Here is a 14089-nt window from a genome sequence, read left to right as displayed (position 1 = left end):
TACATTTAAGAAGCAGGAATTGAATTGGGCAAGATTTCAGAACATCTCACGTTTGTTAGACAGTAAGGGAAATTAAATATATTTCTGTAGACGAGATGTTTTCAACTTAAAGGTAATAAATATGCCCATTAAACTGACAATCAACAAATATATTCTTAGATTAAAGTAATTTGTTTTGCTTTATGAAATTTCCACCATTCATCAATGATGTTCTTTCTCTTGTTAGACATATCTAGAGCAAGGGGAAGTGGAGTGGGTGCTGCCTTTAGGAATTGCACATTGAGTTTGGACAAAGAATATCATAGAGGATACAAGACAAAGTTTAGTCATTTCTAAACAGATGCCTTGAAAAACTGGAATTTTAAAGGGTGTGGACTTAAAGTTTGTGTTTTTAAAGGATTTTCTTTTCTCTTCTCTTTTCTTTCTCACTTTCTCGTTGTTTGTACTCACTGTCTGCACTCTGTGTCAAGCTGCTTGTCTTCTTTTTTTTTTTTTATGAGGCACCAGGAACAGAACCTGGGACCTCCCGTATGGGAGGGAGGTGTCCAACTGCTTGAGCCACATCCACTCCCTGCTTTTGCATCTCTTGTAGTGTTTCCTCATTGTGTTGTCTTGCTGTGTCATCTTGTTGCATCAGCTTGCCATACCAGCCCTTTGCATCAGCTCACTGTGTATTTCATCTTCTTTAGGAGGCACTGAGAACCGAACCCATTACTTCCCAAGTTAGGCAGGTGCACAACTGCTTGAACCACATCTGCTTCCCGTAAAGTGCTTTTAAGAAAAGAAGACTTCCTACAAAACTTAAGGGTTTAGGAGAACTTTGAGGATGGGTATTTTACTCACCTACAGATGTCACTGTTCACTTAACTGACAGAAATGAACTCCAAAACTTCTGATTTGCATGTTTACCTCACAGAAGTGTTTTCAGTTGCCTGGAGCACAAAGAGCTTTGGGTAGGTTTTACTCTGTCATAGAATTCACGGAATAGGCAATTTTCTATTCCAGTCTTGCCTCAGTCACTGACCAACTGAAAATTTGGACAAGTCCCTTATCCTCTCTGGAACTCAGTTTCCTTTTTGTAAAATACAGGGGCTGGTCTAGTGCCTGGCCTCTCAGCCAGAGGGTCTCAAGCCTGACCTTGAATCAGAGTCACCTGGACAACTGTCCAATAAAACAGCCTGCCCCATGCCTGGAGTTTCTGATTCAGCAGGTCTGGGTCTGGGTCTCAGAATTTGCATTTCTAACAAACTCCCAGGTGATGCTGTGGGTGCTGGCAGGTGGGTGGGGGAACCCCACTCGGAGAGCCCCTTGTGTACACAGAGCTTCATCTGGTAGACTCTGATTGTGATGCTGATTGTTTTTAAAGCCTATAGTATAGAAAGACTGCTGATAAATCTTCAGGAAAGAAAAGTCTTCCTTTTTGTTTGTTTCACCTCTATCGTCTTTGTTATTTCCTTGAATTCTTTTCTCCCAGAAATCACATTCCTTTCCCTTTTGCTTAGGAGTAAGCACAGTGCAAGTTGCAAAATGATCTTGACACACATCAGACACTGAATGGTATGGCGCTGGGTCATGGGAACAAGTCTAAAAGATTCCATGGGACAGGACAGAGCACACACATGGGAAACAAGGGGCCAACGAGATAGTCAGAAAGTGCGTGGAACCTTCCTGAACATCTGGTCCTCTGGGCACGAAGGCGTCTTCAGCATGCCACGTTGCTCTGGGTAAGCGACCATGACATCTCTGTGCTCACAAAGTACGTCTTCAGTTTCCCCTTTCTTTTCACATTTATTATTCCCCGGCCCATGTACTTGTAACCCAAGGTCTGCAGAATGAGGCTCTTTTCCTTAGTAACCTGCAGGTCACATAGACAAATGAAGAGGTGTTTAGTCTAGACATTAACACAACCCTTCTGAGAAGCCACTTGACTACCAGGATGAACAGTCTGTTCACTCACTGGCTAATTCCAGTTTGGAGAAATTACAGGAAGAGGGAATAATGCACAAGAAGAAAATCATTTTGAGGACAACGGTGTCCTTAAATTCAGTGCTGTGATAGAGAAAAACTGGAAATAACCTCAAACACAAGTCATCTCCGGGGTTAAGTAGGCTTGTGGGCTCTCACGAGTCACGTGTTGTGGATGGGACAACAGAATGATGCCGCGCCATCCTGCCAAGAGAAGCTGAGCTAAGCTTAGGTCTCTGCTATGATTTCAAGCTTGTAAAGATTCAAATTTAGGGGGAAAATCCTGGCAAATGAAAGTACAGTTGTTGTTTTTTTAAGTGGGAATGCTGATGGTATTTATGAAGTGTCATGAATGCTGTTTAAAGAAAAAATAGTGATAAATGTTAATAGGTTTGACTATATGGGGGAGAAACTACCCTAAGAAGAAGCTGAGTCACCTCTTGCAAATGGATTCACAGGAATCAATGACCTAAAGCCAGGAGAGCTAAAGAAGTTTGCATTCAGTTTACTATTATTTTTTAAAATTCTGTATCATTCTTTTTAAAGATTTGTTTTATTTATTTCTGCCCCCCCCCTCATTGTTTGCACTTGCTGTGTGCTGTGCTTTTAGGAGGCACTGGGAACTGGTCTGGGACCTCTGATGTGGGAGGGAGGCACCTAATTGCTTGAGCCCCCTCCATACCCTGCTTTGTTGTGTCTCTCATTGTTTTTCTTGTGTCTCTTATTGCATCATCTTGTTGTGTTGGTTTGCTGCACCTGCCTGGTGCACCAGCTCACTGTCTTCTTTAGGAGGCACTGGGAACTGAACCACAGCCCTCCCGTGTGGTAGGTGGGAGCTCAGTTGCCTGAGCCACATCCACATCCCTGCATTCACTCTAGCATGAGCATAGCTCTCTATGTCGGGCGTACATTTCCTCATTTCACCAGATCAACTTTGGGTACTATAGAGACAAGAGTCCCTCGCTCACACCCTGCCAATGGGACAAGACTCTATTTCCTGATATTGCACCATGAGGAGATCCCTGCTGCTGGGTCAAATGGTGGTGGGATTTTTGGGGCTGGATACATGGAATCCCCTGGAGGGAGCCACTGGCCTGCACAGAGCCTTGTGCAGGCTCAGCCTGAGCTTGTGCCAGTCTCTGCTAGGTAGAACATGCCTGGCATCATCTGGTGACAGTGCACGAGGGACCAGGCAGTGGTGGCAGCAGTGAGCCAGCCTCTTCGGACCTGGGGACTGTGGGAGACTCAAATCCAGCATCTCCGTGGGGCACAGTCTGGATTATGAGAAGCAGGACAAAATCCAGGGACTCCCTCAACAAGGGAGAAGTCTGCGGATGTTGAGATATCGAGAGCAGCCTATGGACAGAGTGAGAGATACCCCTGTCTTCCTGCGGTGTGACCCTAGGGCCAGCTGTGAGCAGAGAGGGGGAGAAAAGGGTGTGGAAGGTGGGGGCTCTGGTGCCAGAACTCCTGTCCTACTGCCCCCAGATGGGCTTCTCTGTCATCTTCAGTAGAATATACACTGTCCTAAGACAGATGAGCCCGATTTGCTCATGCTCTAAGCTCAGTGGCCACCTCACTGCTGCACAGGGGGAGATGCTGTGATGCATGATCACCCCCCATTCTCTCCTGGGTCCAGGACCCCACCTTACTGCTGAGGTCAAATGAATTGGTTTGTGGTAAAATACCTTGAATTTGAATGTGGGAACCTGACTTGAAGTTAGAATGTTTCCATAATGCAGATAAAAAGTGTGGGCTTAGGAACACCGGGTCTTAACTAGACAGAACTCTGTCTTGTCAGCATGACAGTTGTTTGCCTGAGGAGGCATTTGGATTTTGTATGGCCTGTTCCCTAGTATTGTAAAGGTTTCAGTTCTAATAACAAACAGCTTTAAAAGTAAACATGGAAAGCTGCTGCTTTGTAATTTCTAATAAATACGATGTGAAGACTAGGGTCGAGGCTCTCTGTTCCAGAAGCTGTGAGTCCCCTGGTCCTATCTTTATTTCCTCTCTTGTATCTTTCTTTCTGTCCTTTTATGTCTTAAGTTCTATGTCATCTTCCCTTTGAGCCAACCTATTGCTGAGATTGTCTCAGCAAAGTAGCACTGTTCATTGGTTATATTTTTCATATTTCTATTGCTATTTCATGCATGGAGTGTCCATACACACTTGATCATTGGAAATAGCCTTTAATGCTATTTAATGTACTCATAGTTGCAGCAGTTTGAAGATTTTCTGGACCTCAGAATATCATCATGTACATACAAACCTGTAATAGGAGGTTAAATTATGTCAGTTAAGGGCCTTTAATTGGATTGCATGATCCTGCATGAGTCTTAATCCTATTACCAGGTTCTTTAAAATGGTGGAATAAAAAGACACAGATAGTAAAAAAAAAAAAAAAAAAAGCCTCAGAGATAGAAAGGAACCCAGGAGGCTGAGCAAGAAGACTCTGGAAGCCAGAAGCTGAAATCAACAGAGCACAAACGCTGAGAGGACACCACTTTTGGTAGAAGTTGAAAGTAACAAGGCCAGAGGAGAAAGGGTGGACAGGTGGGCACCCCCATAGGCCTGATGACCCCTAGCTGCAGCTCAGGGAGAAAGGGTGCCCTGATGATGCCTTGGTTTGGATGCATTCACAACCTCAGAACTCTAAGCTCTTCTGCTAACAAATCCCCATTGTAAATGCCAGCCCATTTCTGGTACTTTGCTCCCAGCAGCTTTCAGCAAATTATAAGAGAAACTGATACCAGGAGAGTGGGGTGCATGCTGTTATATAAACACCAAGAAAGTGTGAAGAGTTGAATTTGGAAGACTTGTGAGACCTGAAAAGGAAAAGCCTAAGAGAAGCATTATTTGGCTGAATGGATAGAGTATCTGCCTCCCACACGGGAGGTCCAAGGCTCAAACCCAGGGCTTCCTGACCCATGTGGTGAGCCAGCCCACCTGCAGTGCTGATGTGCACAAGGAGTGCCCTGCCACAAGGGGTGTCTGCCGTGTAGGGGAGCCCCATGCGCAAGGAGTGCACCCTCTAAGGAGAGCTGCCCATCATGAAAAAAGTGCAGCCTGCCCAGGAGTGGTGCTGCACACATTGAGAGCTGACATAGCAAGATGAGGTAACAAAAAGAGACATAGATTCCCAGTACCGCTGACAAGAATACAAGTAGACAGAGAAGAACACAGAGCGAATGGACACAGAAAGCAGAGAACTGGAGGGGAGGTGGGAAGGGGAGATACATTAAAAAAAAAAAAAAAAAAAAAAAAGGAAAAGCCTCTATTGCTTTGGAGAGATTGTTAGTAGAAACCAGAAGGCAAAAGATACTTCTGAGGAGACCTTCGAATAAAGGAATACATCATTGCAAGCTGGACAGAAGGTGTTTTTTTGCTTTGAAGCAGGATTTCTTAACCTTTGTTCCACAGACCCCTTTACCAGTCAGGTATCAGCCATGGGCCTTCACTAAGTCCACACTACATTGTGTATTATTTCATAAATATATCACGCCCACACCAAAATATCCACACAAGAATAATTTTTTTTTTCAATTCAGGCTTACAAACCCCTTAATAACCCCAGCTATAAAGTGCCAGAGAACTTGGCACAATTGACTCCAAGTATTAGATGGAAGACAGAATTTGAAAGTGATGAACTTAGATATTTAGCTGAGGAAATTTCAAAACCAAATTGTGGAAATGTGGCCGGACTTCTTGCTATTCATAGTAAACTGTGGAAGAAACGTTAAAGGGAAGAACTAAACTCTTGGGGACAAAGTAACTAGAAATACATAGTTTTAAAATCTGAGCTTCTGGAAAATGAGTCCCCAGAGAACAGGGCACCATGTGAGGGGTTCACTGGCCAGGAAAGCAGTCAGTCACTGCCTGTAAGTCAGGATGGAAGGACAGTTATCCAGGAAGGATCTGTGGGGAGAAAGTCTCACTAGGTGACAGTCTGGACCCCTTGTTGCCAGATTTTCTCTAGGTTCTTGGCTATGTTACAAAAGAGAATTTAAGAACATGCCAGTTTAGTAAGGCTGGTAGTTTACTAAGAAAAAGAGAGAAGAGAAAGAACAGAACAGAGTATGGGCCCCAGGTGTACTTGTGGGCTGATCCAGGCTGAGAGAGGGAAAAGGGGCTAAAAAGGGTCAAACGGGCTGATTTACAGATTACAAGTCCCCATTGCAGATGACAAGTCCCCAGGTGGACTTGCATGCTGGTCCATGCAGAGTGAGAAAGGACAAAAAGAGGGAAAACGGGCTGATTTAGCCTCTGTGCTGGCTTTTTAAACCATTAATTACCTCACCCTTTGTCAGGGGAGGAGTCCCAGCTGTCTGTTGTTTTGATTACTTATCCCACTCTTCAATTCCCGTGATGGACACCTTAAGAATATTCGGGACTTTCCTTTGATCCCAGACAAAACCCCGTTCCCAATGGGGAATTCTCACAAGGTCCTTCCCACAGGGAGGGGTCCCAGGGCATGTGTCTCACAGCTGTGGTTTTCTGCCAGGCCCCAGGTTCATTTTTCCATTCCCTGAACTAGCCTGCTTCACCTTGATTCCTGCATGTGTGTGGCACTTTGATGTTATTGATGAACTCCAAAAGGAAATAATGATGATGTTTGTGAACTGCTCTGTTCCTCTGGGCTAGTGATAGATACCCTTAGATTGTATTGAATTCAGAGGTGTCACTTTTGCTTGATTATATTATGACTAGGGCTTTGATTGGGCCACATCACAGAGGAGACAATGAGGCAGAGGAGACACTTGGAATTTGGGAGCCTGGAGCCTGGGAAGTAAATACACAGAGAAACAGATACGTGAGGAAAGAGAACAGGCACCATCGGACAGGCAGAGACCCTGGGAAGAGAGAAGAACCATTTGCTTGGTAGTTTATAGCTGGCCTTATGGAGAGCAGAGCAGCTGCACCCAGAGAGAAACCAGCCTTGGGAGAAAGACAGCCTACAGCTGAGAGTAGAAGCTGGGACCACGGAGCCTTAAGGAGAAGACGAAGGTGAACCCTTGCAGATGTCAGGAGTAATCTTGCTCCAAAACATGGCAACAGGCACTGGTGAGGGAAGTAACTTATCATTTATGGCCTTGTGAATATAAGCTCCTACCCCAACTAAATACCCTTTATAAAAGCCAAGAAATTTCTGGTATTTTGCATCAGTTCCACTTTGGCTGACTAATACAATGTGGAACCAACACATTATCTGTTAATAGATCACAAAGAATACTACATGAAAAAAAACATTTAAAAACATGTGAGGTTCCCATATACCCCATTCCCCACCCCCACCCCCACCCCCACCCCCACCCCATCGTTTTTGTAAGTTGTATGTTTTTGAAGGTATATACATTACAGAAAAACTCTTACATTAAAAATATAAGAGTTTCCCATACACATCCAACCCTCCCACCCCACTCCAACAACACTCATAACCTCCTCCATCATTGTGGCACACTCATCAAACTCAGTGAACATATTTTGGAGCACTGACGCACCACACAGATAATAGTTTACCCTATAGTTCATACTCCCCCAGTACATCCAGTGGGTTATGGCAGGATATATAAAGTCCAGCATCTCACCCTGCAATATCATTTAGGACAAGTCCAAGTCCCCAAAATGCCTCCACAGCACATCCCTTCTTCCCTCTCCCTGCCTTCAGCAACTACTGTGGCCACTTCCTCCACCCCAATGCTACAATTTTTTCTATTACTAGTCATAATAGTTTATAGTAGAATATCAGTAATTCCACTCTAATCCATATTTTATTTCTCCATTCTCTAGACCATGGGATGATGATGTCCACTCCACCTCTAGATCAAGAGGAGGCTTACATTCCACTTGGATGATGGATGAAATTCCTCTGCTTGCAGTTGTTGGCACTCTTGATTCCCTAATGTGATGGCTGACCATCTTCACCTCCCTGTTAGCAGACTTAGGTAAGTCCAATGAACCAAAGCGTAGGATTCACAACTCTGCTGAGGCTCAGGGACCAGCTCGCACATGGGCAGTCCAGAGATAAGTCCCCTGAGTATGCCCCATCCTTCGCACCAAGCACAGGTTCAGTATTGTGACAGAAGAGGCATGTGTAGAAAGGTCACATCAGAGTCCAGCTCCATTACACTCAGGAGCACAAATTCCAAAGTAGGGCCCTCTGATATGGCACAGAACTCCAAATCCATCTGCCATGACTGTATACTCTGTGGTTCTCCATTGCCTTCAGGAGAACTGGCACCTAGGGTTGTATCTACTTTGTCTCTCTCTGGGGTCCTGCTGAGGTGAGCGTAAGCCTGACCCCTCTGATGACCTCCTGACTCTTTTTGGAAGACTCAGTCATATAAACTTATTTGTCTTTGCCATTTCCCCCTTTTATTTAAGGCCAAAAAGTGGTTCTTAACACTTGATACAATATGTAGGCTGAGATATTCTGCCGGTCTGAGTTGGCCCTTTCATTCAAGGTGTCTTTTTAGGTACATCACCAGTTAGTGATTGGTAGTAATCCCTCAGCACCAGGGAGGCTCAACCCTGGGAGTCATGTCCCATGCTGGGGGGGGGGGAATGTAATGCAATTACATGATGAGTTTAGCTAGAGAGTAGCCACATGTAAGCAACATGGAGGCTCTCAGGAGGTAACAGGCCTAGTTTCTATTTCAGGCCCACAGGCTCATAACCATAGTCATCAGCATCAAGGGCTCATTATTGAACCATCCTTCCTTTCTGGCCTTTGCCATTACACTTGGGGGATTATTGATGTTCCATTGGGGAATGTGACAGAGTTCCACGGAGTAGCAACTAGCACTCCCTCAGTTGACATTTATAACTCTAATTACTATAAAAATATCCAACATAGATCAGAATATTTTTATGTCCCCTATATACATGCCCTGGAGAAGTCCCCCCCACTCATGTGCTCCCTTCAGTAACGCCCCAAAGCAGTGTTGCTCCCTTGCCATAGTTGTTACCTCTCTGTGCTCCAAAACTTCTTCAACAATGAAGCCTAATATATTGCCAAATTCAATTAATAGGAAATTGAAATAGACTGATGGGTTTTAAGTTTAGAAATAGAATACATAATAATTTAGAAATACTAAAATAAAGTAAAAATAAATTGGTGCATTAATAAAATGAAAACTATTATAAAAGTATTTCAAACATTTTGCCTTTCAGCACTGTAACAGGTGTTGTCTGTATGTACATTGGCAAGGCACTTTCTTTCATTTTTTCCTCACTGCCTACATCTTTTTTTTTTTCTAATTTTTAAATTTTGTCTTCAAAAAGTTTTAGATCACAGTAATTCACAGTATAGGGGACTCCCCTATATCCAACATCAAACCCTTTCCCCTTTCCCAGCCATGATCTTCTTACTTGTCATGTTATATTTGCTGTAGCTGATGTACAGATTTTGAAACTTAGCTATCAACCATGCATCCATTTTGGCTTACATCATGGTTTCTATTTTAGGCTGTACAAATTTCTAAATTTTTAGCTTCCTTGTGTTCTATTTTATGGTTTACATTTTAGCTTATAGACTTTTATACACTTTTGCTGTAAGTCAACATGCCCTATATCCACCATTGCATGATCTGGTGGAGCACTTCCATTGCCCCCCAGTTGCCCTGCTGACGTCTATTCTACACCTCTCTCCCATTCCCCGCAGGGCCCCCAGTGAAAAACAATCTTCACTACTTGAGGGACCAGATTTACAGATACTGTAACTATGCTGAGGGCTTGACATACTAGACTGCCTGAACTAATTGGGAGCCACCGATTCTCTCGAGAGACACAATGCCCTCTCGGAATTACTTCACAGTCATTGTATGGGTTTCCACCCTATGATGGAACACACTATGACAACATGGGCACTCACACACTTCCTTGAACCTTGCCCCTGTACCAGATGCCCCAGCCTTAAGCACCTCAAACACATAATCCTTCCTTATTATATTTTCTAAAGAGTTTTCTCAACATTATAGCTTCAACCATATACTTAACATTGTCCCATATTCAATAGTTTCCCCCAGTCCTCAACCCAATTCCTCGGGCCTGCAGCTTTTTGGAACTCTTTGGGACCTGTGACCCTGTTTCCTTTCCATTTCTCCCTATGGAAAGGGGAATTGTTATTTTATAAAAGTCCCTCATTTGTATAATGGAGGCAGTTAACTTAGTTTTTAAGTTTCACAGTTCCAAAACACAGGGCAATTTTTGCCCCAGGATAGATGATATGTCTATAATTGATTTTATTTTATTTTTTCTGCTTTATTTTATTTTTAATGTTACATTGAAACAATATGAGGTCCCCATATACCCCCTACCCCACCCATGCCACCTCTCCCACATCAGCAAAGTCTTCCACCATTGTGGCATATCCACTATACCTGGTGAATGCATTCTGGAGAACCACTGCAGCACGTGGACAATGGTCCACATTGTAGTCCACACTGTCCCCCAGTACACCCAGTGGGCCATGACAGGACACACAGTGTCCAGCATCCATCCCTGCAGCACCGCCTAGGACAACTCCAAATTCTGAAAATGCCCCCACACCATATCTCTTCTTCCCTCTCCTGACCATCAGCAGCCACAGTGGCCACCCTTGATGTTGGATATGTGTGACAACCATATATTGGATACGTGAATTACTGTGACCTAAAACTTATGTCAAGAGAAACTTAATAATCAGGGAGAAAAAAACAAAAAAGAAAGAAAGAAAGGAGGTAGACACTAAAGAAGAAATGGAAGAAACTGCCTTGCCACTGTACATACAGAGCGACACCTGTAGCAGTGATGAAAGGCAAAATGTCAGAAACAAAGCTTTTTCATTTTTTCATTTCTGTGATATCCCAATTTATTTTTCCTTAATTTAATTTTTCTAAATTTCTGTGTATTCTATATCTAACCTTTAAACCCATCACTATATTGCATTTTTCTACTAATCGAACCTGACAATATATTGGGCTTCCTTTTTGACAAAGTTTTGGACTACAGAGAGGGTCAAGTATGGCAAGGGAGGAGCACCTATAATTGATTTTAGTGAGATTTTGTACTTAAAACTTACTAAAATGAGTTAAGGCTTTTGAAATATTGTGGTGGAATGAATGTATTTTGCATGTGTATTTCTGAGGTCCAGAGGGTGGTGTGTGGCAGTTTGAGATTTTGTGGAACTCAAAGAGTCATGTCCTTAGGGCTAATCATTCTTATGCATGTAAACTTCTTGTAGGTGAGATGTTTGGATGAAGTTTCTTCATGAAAGGGCTGTATTACTCAGCCAAAGGGATGCTAATGCAAAATACCAGAAATCTGTTAGCTTTTATAAGGGTATATATTTAGGGTAGGAGCTTCTAGTCACAAAGGCCATAAAGCATAGTTACTTCCCTCACAGAAATCTATTGCTACTTGTTGGAGCAAGATGACTGTCAACATCTGCAAGTGTTCAGGCTTCCTCTTCCCCTTAAGGCTCTGTGGCCCCAGCTTCTTCCAATATCAGCTGTAGACTGGGATAAGTCTTGTATGTCTCCCAGGGAGGGTTTCTCTCTAGGCTCGGCTGTGGGCTGTCCACAAGGACAGCTCTAGATAATCGGGAAAGAGGCTCATCTGTCTTCCCAGGGACTCTACCATGTCTAATGAGTCCTGATTATTTTCATCATGCATCTGCTTCTCTATGGATTTCTTTCCTGGGCTCCAGGTTCAAAAACTCCAACTGTCTCCTCTGCTTTCTTGTTTTCTATGTGATGTGGCCCAATCAAAGCCCTAGTCATAATTTAAACAAGTAAAACTGAAACCTCTGAAGTCAATACAATCTAACGGTATCCCTAACCCAGAAGAACAGATCAGGTTATAAACATAATGCAAACTCTATTTTTGGAATTCATAAACCGTATCAAACTGCTACAAGGGCCTTCGATTAGCTTATGTGCCTCAGGTTGGGTCTGAAACCTCTTACTATTGTCCGTTATAAAAAGCCACCGATACCAAAGAAAGCTTTAGAGATAGAGAAGAAACCAGAAACCGAGGGTGACATCCCCAGGAGCCTGAAGCCTAAATGAAAGGAACACAGAATCGCAGAGGAAGCTGGTGCAGACAGAAGCTGAAGCTATGAGGCTGGAGGGGAGGGGAGTGGCAAGCAGAGACACCATGTGCCTGACTGCCCACAGCTGAGCTCAGGGAGAAAGGGTCTCCTGATGATGCCTTGACTGCACACTTTCATGGCCTCAGAACCATAAGCTTTTAACCTCATCGGTCCTCAGGGCAAAAGCAAACCCATTTCTGGTATATTGCTCCCAGCAGCTTTTAGCAAACTTAAGTAATATTAGACAACCGATTGTCAAACGCCAGACTCAACTCAGAAATCTTAAACATTCTGCTTCACGAGAACCATTCTCAGGACCAAAGTCTGCTTTAGTCAAAACAGACGAGATAAATACATGTAAATATTCAGAAAATTTTTAAAAGATGAATTGGTTCATGTAATTGTGGGTATTGGCAAGTCCAAGTACCATATGGCAGGCAGCAAGTTGAAAACCCCAATGAAGTTCATAACGAATTCTCCCGGAGAAGCTGCCTGTCTCTTTCTGACTGCTGCAACCATCAGTTCTTCCCTTAATGCCTTCAATTGGTGGAATAAGATTTCCCTCAAAGCTCAAGACAAGCTCCTGCCTTGATGGGAGACATAATCAGGCACAGGTGCTGTCACCTGACTAATGAGTTCAAGTGATGAAAATAGCCTCATAGGAACAATCAGACCAGTGCTTGTTGGATCAAACCACTGGACACCATTACTGTTCTGGTCGGCTCAGCCCCTGACAGTATTATACCAGGACTGGGGGAATTTGCCCATGGGGTGCATTCGGTTACATGTGTAGTGAGGAAGCCATGAAAATGTTTCAGTCAGGGCCGCGTCAGGTAATACATTCTCCCCAAAGCCAGGCTGCACCATCCTGGACTCCTCTGTACATGCAAAGGCCCTCTGCTGGGTGTCGTTGCTTACAGCTTCTGGTTTCCTTGCCTTTCTCTCCCTCTTGTGACTCTGTCCATATTCATCCTGTTTATAAAGGACTCCAGGAAGAAGAATAACATCTGGGTCAGGACATAACTGAATTGACCTAATCAAAAAGTCATATTTAAAATAGGTTTATACACACAGGAATATTTCAGCTTTGAGAACATGATTTTTCATCAAACCATCACTTTCCCTATTCTAGTTGACAGGAAATTAACCATCATTTGATTGATCAACTTACACAGGATCTACTGCTTCCCTCTCCTGGAGGCTAAGGAGATTAGTCCACAGCTTAGCTTTGCCCCCACCCCTTGCTTCTCACAGCTTTTCAGCCGAGAGAAAAATCCAGGCTTGTAGCCTTTACCATTCTCTTCTGCAGTTTTGTTTGCTTTCTATGCGTTGTCTATAACTCAGCTTTAAAATTGGAAACCCAATTAAAGGCATTTCTAATATTAAGATTTTATGAATAGAATACATTGCAGTATCTTGTAGTATGATGGGGCCCTGAAAGATGAAAGGCAATTAAAGTTAAAAGAAATTTCCCTTCAAAAATGATGGAAATTCAGATTCCCCTTCTCTACAACACCGTGGATAATGGTGACAGGTACAAGAAATTCCAGGGGAGTGGGATTGGGGGCAGCCCCCCAATGTCCCCGATGTCACCTTTCTGGAAACCACCTTCTCCTGAATGACAGCTCTGACCAGGAGTCTGCTCTGGGCCTCCACCAGCATGCTCACCCCTGTGTGGAGGCAGACAGTCACCAAAGCCGCCAAGTGCCCAGAAGGGCCCTGAGGCAGACCTCATCACAGCTTATGCTAGATGTGGCTGTGGCAGGGTCCCTGCTCACTAGGTCCTGCTGCACTGGGTCCCCCTTTTCCTCCATGCAGTGAAGTCCCCAAATTCCTCCCCTGGGTGACAGAGCCCCGCGTGATCAGGGAGACAGCCCTGAGGGAGCTCCCCATCAAGCACATGCCCTCCCATGAGCCTTCTTCTTGCTGGGACCTGCCCAGCCCTGGGCACTTCAGATCAACCTCCCAAAACTGGTGACTTCTCAGAGCCTCAGTTTCCTTAAGGCAAAGGGGGTGAGGGACCCAAACCCATGAGGATGTGTAGGGACTAAAGCC

At 43.9% G+C, this 14089-nt stretch overlaps 1 protein-coding gene across 1 annotated transcript in view; it reads left to right on the top strand.

Annotated features, from left to right (window-relative positions):
- Positions 1 to 14089, top strand: part of LOC131277051 (uncharacterized) — a 49610-nt gene that overhangs the window by 10441 nt on the left and 25080 nt on the right. The window contains exons 6-7 of the mRNA XM_071214412.1: positions 1503 to 1724; positions 7753 to 7907. The gene's annotated coding sequence lies outside the window, so the exon portion shown is untranslated. The remainder of the gene's footprint in view (positions 1 to 1502; positions 1725 to 7752; positions 7908 to 14089) is intronic.

The sequence above is a fragment of the Dasypus novemcinctus genome, chromosome 3, assembly GCF_030445035.2.
Source record: "Dasypus novemcinctus isolate mDasNov1 chromosome 3, mDasNov1.1.hap2, whole genome shotgun sequence".
In the NCBI taxonomy this organism is placed as follows: domain Eukaryota; kingdom Metazoa; phylum Chordata; class Mammalia; order Cingulata; family Dasypodidae; genus Dasypus; species Dasypus novemcinctus.
This window is presented reverse-complemented; position numbering and strand designations above follow the sequence as displayed.